This window comes from Crocuta crocuta, unplaced genomic scaffold (assembly GCF_008692635.1).
Source record: "Crocuta crocuta isolate KB4526 unplaced genomic scaffold, BGI_CrCroc_1.0 scaffold158, whole genome shotgun sequence".
Lineage (NCBI taxonomy): Eukaryota > Metazoa > Chordata > Mammalia > Carnivora > Hyaenidae > Crocuta > Crocuta crocuta.
The window spans coordinates 85,710-95,446 of NW_027532590.1; the positions used below are offsets into that span (position 1 = coordinate 85,710).

The 9,737-nt window shown below is 44.4% G+C and overlaps 1 protein-coding gene across 3 annotated transcripts in view; it reads left to right on the forward strand.

Annotated features, from left to right (window-relative positions):
• Positions 1-9,737, forward strand: part of BLK (BLK proto-oncogene, Src family tyrosine kinase) — a 72,678-nt gene that overhangs the window by 400 nt on the left and 62,541 nt on the right. The window lies entirely within an intron of this gene.

The window sequence follows — 9,737 nt, forward strand, 5'->3', positions numbered from 1 at the left end:
TGTTCTGAGGTCTGTTGTTGGGAGAATGGGCAGGAACATCACTCTGGATGTTACAGAGAGAGAAGACATTAACATGATCTGAGCATATCTGTGAATGGATTGTCCCATTGTTTGTTGGTTTCTACTTTGGAGAGTTTTTGGTTGTGTGTGTTTATGTGTTTCTTTTTCTTTCTTCCTTTTTTTAAAAAAAATATTTTTCTATGTTTATTTATTTATTTTTGAGATAGAGAGCTCAAGCACAAGTATGGGAGGGGCAGAGAAAGACACACACACAGAATGTGAAGCAGGCTCCAGGCTATGCATTATTTGCACAGAGACCGATGCAGGGCTCAAACTTACGAACTGTGAGATCATGACCTAAGCTGAAGTTGGGCACTTAACTGACTGAGCCACCCAAGCACCCCTCTTTTTCCTTTTTTAATGAAAGCTCATCCATCCAAGGAGATTGTGCTTCTTGGGGTTTCTAGGCTGGAAAAGTCGGGGAGTGCACCACAGAGGAAAGACAGGAGAAGACTCTGGGGTGGAAACATGGGTGGGCATGCGCTTGCCAGCTGTGTGGGGGGAGGGGCTCTGGGCAAGTTACCCAGCCTTTCTATAAACCAAGGTAATGGTACCTAAGAGGTAGACATAATAGAGGTTAGCAGTGATGGACGGGGGTGTCAGTCTGGCTCAACATAAATGATTTGTTGTTGCCCTTTCTAAATGTTTGTTTTCACATAAGGTTTACCATTACTTAGACATCAGGGTTCGGATGATGAAATATGTTTAATGATGATTTTTTTGCTAAGAGATCCATTTCTGAGAAGAAAAGAACAGTTGATAACATATTTTGAGAGTATTTTTTAAAATTCTAAGTTGTTGGGTTTTGGGGGAGGGGCCTGTTTTTTTTTTTTTTATTTTTTATTCAAGTTAGTTAACACACAGTGTAGTCTTGGTTTCAGGTATAGAACCCAGTGATTCATCTCTTACATGTAACACCCAGTAATCATCCCCGAAAGTGCCCTCCTTAATTCCCATCACCCATTTAACCCACACTCCCAATTCTAAGATTTTGACAACAGTTCTAGTCATTTTGCAATTGACCACTGCTTTCACTATCCACATTACCAAGGAACTAAAGAATTGTTATCATCGGGGTGCCTGGGTGGCTCAGTCTATTAAGTGTCTGCCTCTTGATTTCGGCTCAGGTCATGATCTCATGATTTATGAGTTTGAGCCCTTGTGGGCTACACTGGCAGCACAGAGTCAGCTTGGGATTCTCTCTCTCCTTGTCTCTCTGCCCCTCTCTCCTTCCCTCTTTCTCCCTCCCACTCTCAGAAATAAATAAATAAACATCATGCTTCCATAGTTATAGAGAAATATTCCATGTGATATGTGTAGATGCTTCTCCTTTCTAGATAGAGCTTGACTCCACTTACCTTCAGTGTGGAAGGGACTTAGAATAAAGTATGGAAAGGGAAAAACAGTAACTATAGTGGGGAATGCCAGCAGATCCCACCTTAAGCAGGTGGTCAAAGTTAATGTCTCGAGGGATAAGACGTGTTATTTTGTGTAACTTTGGCTGTGGTGAAAGGAGAAAAGTACTTCCCCTCTGTGCTGTTCTTTCCCCAAACCCTTAACCTCAATCTCATCATGAGAAAACATCAGATAAACCCAAAGGGAGGGACAATCTCCAAAATATTTGACCTTCGTAATTGTCAAAGTCATGGAAAATGAGGAAAGATGGGGAAGCTGTTACATATCAGAGGAGAGTAAGGAGACATGGCAACTAAACCTGGAATTAACATCTGGGATGGGATTGGACGTTTCCTGGCGCTGTGACCTTGGACAAGTCACCAAATATCTTTGTGAAAAGTCCTTAATGAAAAATAGGTGAAATCTAAATATAGCCTGGAGTTTAATTAATACCATTGTGCCAATGCGAATTTCTGGCAAGTGTACCATGGTTAGGTAAGATGACAATGTTAGGGGAAGCTGAGTGCAAGATATATGGGAAGTCTCTACACTATCTTTGTAACTTTTCTATAAACTGAAAATTATTCAAAACGAAGAGCTAAAAAAAATTATACTCATTCCGCTCTAGAGCAGATGTGGTCAAAACATGAACATGCTTGGGGAAACCAGAATCCATGGCCGAGTGGTCCTTACCCTCTCTTTGAAGTTTCTGGAACATAGCCTTTTGCATTTTTTTTTTTACCATTGTCTCTCCCAACCTTAGTCCTAGAAAGTTCTATATTTCTCTTTGTGGCATTTCTCATCATTTATTTATTCTTGCATTCAGCACACATGTGTTGAGCCCTCAGTCTGTGTCAGGGACTTTAGCGTTAAGTACCCCACCCTCTGTTTGCCCAGCAGAGCTGTCTGTGCTGGTTCAGACTCTCAAGCCTCCATGTGCATGCCCAGAGATGCCAACCTGACCTCTCCTCAGTGAGGAAGTAGAAGGTCAGAATGGAGGCCAGTGAGGACCCCAACCCTGTGTGGAATACCAGGACGGAATCTGCCATCTTCTGGGCCAACCACCCCCACACAATCTGTGGCCAGCCAAGCAGCCATGAGCTGTGCTGGAAAGTAATCCCCTAAGCAAAGCTGTGGCCTGTGGCTCCAGCTGGAGTGACACCCTGGCCTTGGGAGCTCATTGCGTTGCCCTAGAATCTGCAGCAGCTGGACAGAGCCACCAGAGGCCAGCATCCTTGCTTGGAAGGTTCAGGTGTGTGGGGAGGTAACAGGGGAGATGGGGAAAGCTGACCCCACCCCACCCNAGAGATAAAGAAGAAAGAATCATGAAGCTGTAAGAAGACAGCACTTAGATAAAAATCACAACACTTAGATGAAGACCACAACCAAGAGTTGTGATTACCACTGGGCCTAAAGTACCTTCCCTGTCACATCTTCTGCTCCCCCCACTGCTAACTCATATGCACTTTCACTGGGCCAGCCATGTGCTGCTCTGAAATGCAGGGGGAGACGAGGGGAAGTGAGTGCTCCCACTGTTCCCTCGGCCTGGGACTCACCAATGCCCAAATCCATTCCTGTGTCCCTGTGAACCTCCAGCACATGCTTAGGGTTACTTGTTTGCAAGAGTTCTGGATCTGAGCTCCTCAAGAACAGGGAGCAGTCCCCCTTTGACCCCTCTCTGGATCCCAGCACTCAGGACACTGTCTGGCTTAGGGATGGTACCCTGCAAAATGGCCCTTGAGTGAAAGAAACAAGGACAAGTTCTTGAAAGCAAGTAAAGATTAGGTCATGAGGAAGAAAGCTCAAAGGAGGAAAAATATGTAAGATTTAATGATCGCCCTTAGCCCTATGAGTTAAGGAGGCCCTTGCGGAAGAAGATGGTTGTCAGCAGATGTCTGCAAGGTGGTGCTGGCCAGAGGAAGGTGCTGGGCCTTGGGGCCAGCCAGTTCTGCACCAGGACCTACCTCTGCCACTTCCAGCTGGGGGGTGTGAGCAAATGGTCCAGTTCTCTATAAAATGGGAGCAGGTGCACCCAGGTTCAAGCACAGATATGAGAATTAAATTAAACAAGATGATTGGAGCTGGAGCCTGAGGCATAGAAGAGGCTACGCCATGGTCCCTGCTGACCCTGCATGACCTCTGCTCACCACTTTCTCACCAAAGGGCTGATGTCTCCCAAACCATGTGGTAGAAGGAGGCTCCCTTTCTTCTGGCTTCTTTGTATACCTTGATACCTAGGCTGCTGGGCTATGATGAAAGTGAGGCAAGCATGGCACCTGGGAGGTTTAAGAGTTTAAGGAGGCCCTCATGCTCAGGGGCACTCAAGCACAAGAAGTGTTTGTGCATGTTCATGTAGCGTCTACAAGAATATGAGATGACTTGTGCTTAGTGGGTCAGGAGTTCTGACCTCCAAGACCATGGAAACTTGATGAGTTGCATGGAGTCTTCGAGCTCTGTGAACTTATCTGCAAACTTTTGTGGACATTTATACTCTTCTCCAGAGTGCTCTTGGCTTCTATCACAGTTCCAAAAGGATCTGCTAACCCCAAATATTTGGAATCACCAAGTCAAATATTTAGTGATGATAATTTAATTTTATCTCTCAGTGTGTTGTGGTCCCAGAATTAGAAAGAACTTGGGTATAGGAATATGACAAAGCAGCTGTGGCTGAGAGGTCCTCTTGCATAGAGGGTGGATGGCGAGCCTGTGGACCAGAGGGCTTGAGTTCAAGGTTTAGCCCTGCTGCTTCCTGGCGTTGTGACCTTGGACTAGTCACCAAATGTCTTTGTGAAATAATAACAGTTTGATCTCATTCTCTACTGGCATTACTCAGGTAGGTTACTTTTACCCTGGAGTCTTATTTCTTTATTTGTTAGTAGCAGCCCATCATGGGGATATAAGAATAAATTCCCAAAGCCTTAATTCTTAGTTGAGTTGAAACTGAAGAGTATACAATATTTCCACCTATATTCTATTGAGTTCTCCACGTGAGAACCACCAGAGGAGACCTTGCAATTTGAAAAAGCACATTTCACATTGTAATGTTTAACATTTATTTTTATGCATGATATTTATCTTGAAATCTGCAAAAGGGAGACCATGGTTTTGTTATGTTTTTCAAAAAAGCCTTGAGTTAATGTGACTGAAAGACATGAATCTAGATATTTGGGGTATTCCTTGCTCCCCTCCCCCCATATGAAGCTAGTCAGTCTGAGAGCTGTATGTCTGGATCTCAGTGCTTGGAGTGTTCAGGGAATACATTCCAGAATCAAGCTTGGGCACCCTTTCGTGGTGAGGGTACACCATCCTAGGCTCCAGCTGAAGGCTGCTATACGAAACAAGGGAGGAACCTCACTATGTCATGGTTGCTGAGATGCCACTGAGACTGCCGTCCACCATGTCACTCAGGGTCACCCTAAGAACAGCTGCAGGATAATTACTTTCAGACTCCAAACCTGGGAAATCCATGCTTCTCCAGAGCAAAGGATGTCTTAAAGACATTGACTCGTCAAACCAATCATGTCCCACTCTGTGCTTTGGACTCCAGGACACTGAGAGCCTAATTTGCATCCAACCCTACAATCGGGTAGCCCCAGCTCATGGTCTGTATTTCTGTGTACAAGTTTTACCCTCAAATTTGTTTTTCTGCCCTAATTTACCCTTTGGTCTTGATTTCTTCATTTGTTTTTCTCTCCTACAGTTTCATATTTATTTTTATGAGTGGCTTCAAATCTTTTTGGAAGCACCAGAAAATGAATAAATTAAAACAGAACAGCATTTTTGAAAGAGCTTGATACATGGTATGAGTGTTCAGTAAGAACTAGTTCCCTTTCTGTGTACAAAACATAGACCAATTCCTTGTGGTTTTTGTTTGTTTTGTTTTGTTTCTACAAGGGCACCACCTATGGTGATACCAGCTGTGGGTCTGTTATACAAACACAGCTTGTTTCACTGCCTGTTCTTACAGATATTCCACCTTGTACTGCTACAAAGATTATATGTAGTTATTTCAAGTTAAGTTCCCTTAATTCCTGACATTTCTATAGTAGATCAGACTTTTTAAAGAGATATTTATTTAAAAAAAAAACTATTTCAGGGGCGCCTGGGTGGCTCAGTTGGTTAAACAACTGATTTTGGTTCAGCTCATGATCTCACGGCCTGTGGGTTTGAGCTCCGTATCACGCTTTGTGCTGAAAGCCCAGAGTCTGGAACCTGCTTCAGCTTCTGCCTCCCCACCCCCCTCTGATCCTACCCTGCTCTCTTTTGCTCTCAAAAACAAATAAACATTGGGGTGCCTGGGTGGCTCAGTCGGTTAAGCATCTGACTTTGGCTCAGGTCATGATCTCACAGTTCATGAGTTTGAGCCCCGTGTCAGGTTCTGCAATGGTGTCTGCAGAGTCTGCTTGGAATTTTTTCTCTTTCTCCTTCTCTCTCTGCCCCTCCCTTGCTCTCACTCTCTCAAAATAAATAAATAAACAACAACAACAAAAAAACCCTATTTCATTTGATGATGGGATCAAAAGTAATATATAGGAAAGGCTCAAATCACTTTTCCCTATGCATTAATGTGGAAAGGACTCATTTCCCCTTTGTGCTATCTGTCTGTCTGATGGACTGCCTGGCACTTGTCAGTGCAACGGGGAGAGGTGAGGTTAAGACAGGTACCTTCTAGACTGGGAGCAGTGGAATGCTGGTAAATTCAACAACCAGCTTTCTGGGAAACACATATACACACACATACACACACATACGTTTATTATACATTTTACTGGTATAAAGAATATATAACACATAATTTACAAATGATAATAAAATATGTAATGTCCTTGGGTCCCTGGGTGGCTCAGTTGGTTAAGCGTCTGACTTTGGTTCAGATCATGTTCTCCCAGTTTGTGAGTTCAGGCTCCATGTTGGGCTCAGTGCTGACAGCTCAGAGCCTGGACCCTGCTTCAGATTGTGTATCTCCCTCTGTCTCTGTCCCTCTCCTGCTTGTGCTCTGCCTCTTTCTCTCTCTTTCAACAATAGATAAACATTTTTAAAAATTTAATATAATACTCTTTGTTATAAATACCATAGAGCCATCGATTCTCCATAGAACGCTTTTGTTGACTTTTGCCAAATTCTTGTATCCATGGTCAAGCTATGGCTGCAACTGACACACATATATAGGGTTGGCATGAACGTCCATTGATATTTTTGTTATGGTGAGTAGACCAAAGAGACAGAGACATGTTGTAATTGCATTCATGAGGCAGTGATGTTAATGGCTTCTTTGCTAAATTGGATAATAGTTTTTAATTACTCAAAAAACTTTTCTCAATGCTTTTGTGCTATAAAGAGCTATAAATAGTGCACATTTTAAAGTATTACCTACATCATTTTAACATTTTCTCCATCATGGAGAAAGGAGAAAGTCTGAAAAATCAACAAAAAACAAATCAACCTTCGAAGTCCTTTCCTATTTCTGTAGTGAAAACACTTCTAGACAATTTCAACCTGCCAACGTGGCCTGGCTGAATCTGGGGCCAGGAAGAGACGTGCAGCAGCACACCACTACACAGCATTTCCGCCTCATAGACACAGCTGATGTAAATGACCTCAGGAACAGTGATAACAGGGGCACCTGGGTGGCTCAGTCAGTTGAGCATCGGACTTTAGCTCAGGTCATGATCTCACGGTTCGTGGGTTCGGGCCCTGAGTCAGGCTCTGTGCTGACAGCTTGCTCAGAACCTAGAGGCTGCTTCAGATTCTGTGTCTCCTTCTTTCTTTGCCCCTCCCCTAATCGTACTCTGTCTCTCTCTGTCTCTCAATAATAAATAAATGTTAAAAAAAAAAAAAGGAAAAAAGAACAGTGATAACAGTGAAATGTAGTGAAACAACTGGGGAATGAGGACATTTGCTTGTTTATTGCCTTTGTTTTAAATATAATTCATTTAATTGTATTTTATATAATTTAATTTTGATTTTATATAATTTTAATTTTTTATGGCTTAATTTTGAATAATGATGTGCTTAACAAATGGCTCACTAAGTTCCCCGGAATTTAACAACTGACTCTTACAAACCTGCACGAGTTGGCCCCAGCACACTGCTGATGAGAAGCAGAATATCTTCATTTCAAACCACAGATCAGCATCCTGTCTGCATCTGGCTTTGGGAAGCAGGGACCAGTGGAGAATAACTTGCCCCCTGGGCTTTCCTGAGGCCCAGGAAAAGAGGCCCAGGTACCCAGAGGGTCCTGCTCTCTGCTTGTTGCAGGGAAAGAAGGGGAAGTACATGGCCCTGGATAGAGACCCTCTCCCTGCAATGGTCATGCCCTTGCACTGACCTAACTTTGGGAGACCATAGTCCCTTGATGAGTTTCTTCGAGCTTATAAGCTTCTTTAACTTGCATGCAAGCTTTTGTGGACAGAGGCAACCTTCTATAAAGAGCGTTTCTGGCTTTCATCAGATTTCATCCACCCAGGAGGTTTTAGGACTTGAGGACACAGGAAGGATTCACTTCTGGTTAACTGCCAGGGGGTAGGGGTTAGTGGCTTTCCTGTGTGCTCCTGAGTCAACATGGGAGTCTCTTCTTTCTCCAAGAATCACTCCTGGGAGGCCTTTGCCACCAGCGTCAGCTAGAAGTAGAAAGCAGAGATGTTTCCTCAACTAGAAACAGGGCTCAGTGAGGTACAGAGTGCTCATTGTTGGCAACTGTCTGAGGCCGAGATTGGCAAGGAGACACCTGCTCATGTCTGTCTTGACAACCAGGCCTGGAGGCTCTGTCACAGGTGTGGAGGAGGTAAGGGTGGGGTATCACTTGTACCCATGTTTCTGCTGGGGCCTAACCTCAGCTGAAGCCACTTGTCTCTTCGGCTGCCAGAGAAAGGAGCCAGCTCCCAAACTCTCCTGGTCAAATAAATCTTCCCAGGCTCCTTAGCTCCATGTTGTCACTCAGACAAGCAGCCTCTGAGAATGAGCAAATGGGAAGTGAAAGTCATATCCCCAGAGAGGCTTCTGGCTCAGAGATGAAGGACAGGCCCTGTGACTGAGTCTTCCTCGGAGCTAGAAGCCTGGCCTTTAGAGAGGTCTCATTTGCTTACACAATGGTTTCCTCACAGAAAGGTCATACTCCTTTGTGGCATAGGAAAAAAGGTTTAAAATCTTTCTCCATGAGGCCCTTTGATGAGGTTGAGCATGGAGTGCGATGCAACGTTCATAGGATTCCTGCAAAATGACTCTGCCACATTCATCCCAGTGGGTTTGGAGACTTCTGTTTTCAAATCAGGTTCCTTTAATTGCTGCCTGCACATAAAGCCACTCTCTCATGACATGTGCTCCACCCTCCTTCCCATTCCCCCTCCTATTTATATCTGTGCTGTCCAACCCGCCACGGAGAGACAGCCTGTATGTAAGAAAATTGACATCTCCATGTTTGGTCCTTCTTTTCCTGTCGATTGGAAAGCCTGTTGACATTTGGATGAAGAAGAGGCATGAAAAAGAACGGGGAAAGAATTCTGGGCCCTTGGGAGCTGACTCTGTCCATATAGAATGTTGTCATAGTTTGATATTTAAGATCAATGAATCTCAAATCAACTTCTATGAATCTTCACGGTTACATATTGTTAGTTCCTTGCATGTGGGAACAGCAGCCAGCCCATCTCCACCGATGTCTGCAGTGTGGTGGTTTGCTGTTGGAGGGTGGCCTGAGTGACTGACGGTGTCCCCCACCTCCCACCTGCGTCTCCCCGAGATTTGGCCTGAGAAGGGAGCCCTTTTAGTCCCAGCACTGCATATCCTGGAGCTCGCTGGCATGTGGTGTGTAAGGGAAGCTGTCCATCGTGGACCCTGTTTTAAGGGTTTTATAACTAGAAAGACAAGAAAGAACATCTCTTTAGGGAAGGAGGTTATTGATGTAGGATATGCTCCCTCTGTGTCTCACAGACACACGGACACACACAGACACACAGGCACATGCAGATACATGGAGGCAAACAGAGGCAAAACACATACCGATCAACAACAAAACATCCCCAAACCCACTGTCGCCAAGGCCATCGCAACAAAGTAAGGAATAAAGTCTATGTCATAAAGAGGTTCCCAAGCTTCATCCGTTTTGTAGAAACCCTGTTGCTAAAGCACCATCCTCCCTAAAGTTCTTCTTGTTCGTTGTTTTCATCATACAAAGTTCTCTGCTGGTCAAATAGCAAGAAGTGCCTGTCTTGTAGACTGAGTGGGTCTTGAGAAGGGAGGGAGCATCCTCCTCCTCCCCTCACCTCAGACCCCAGACTGGGGTGGTG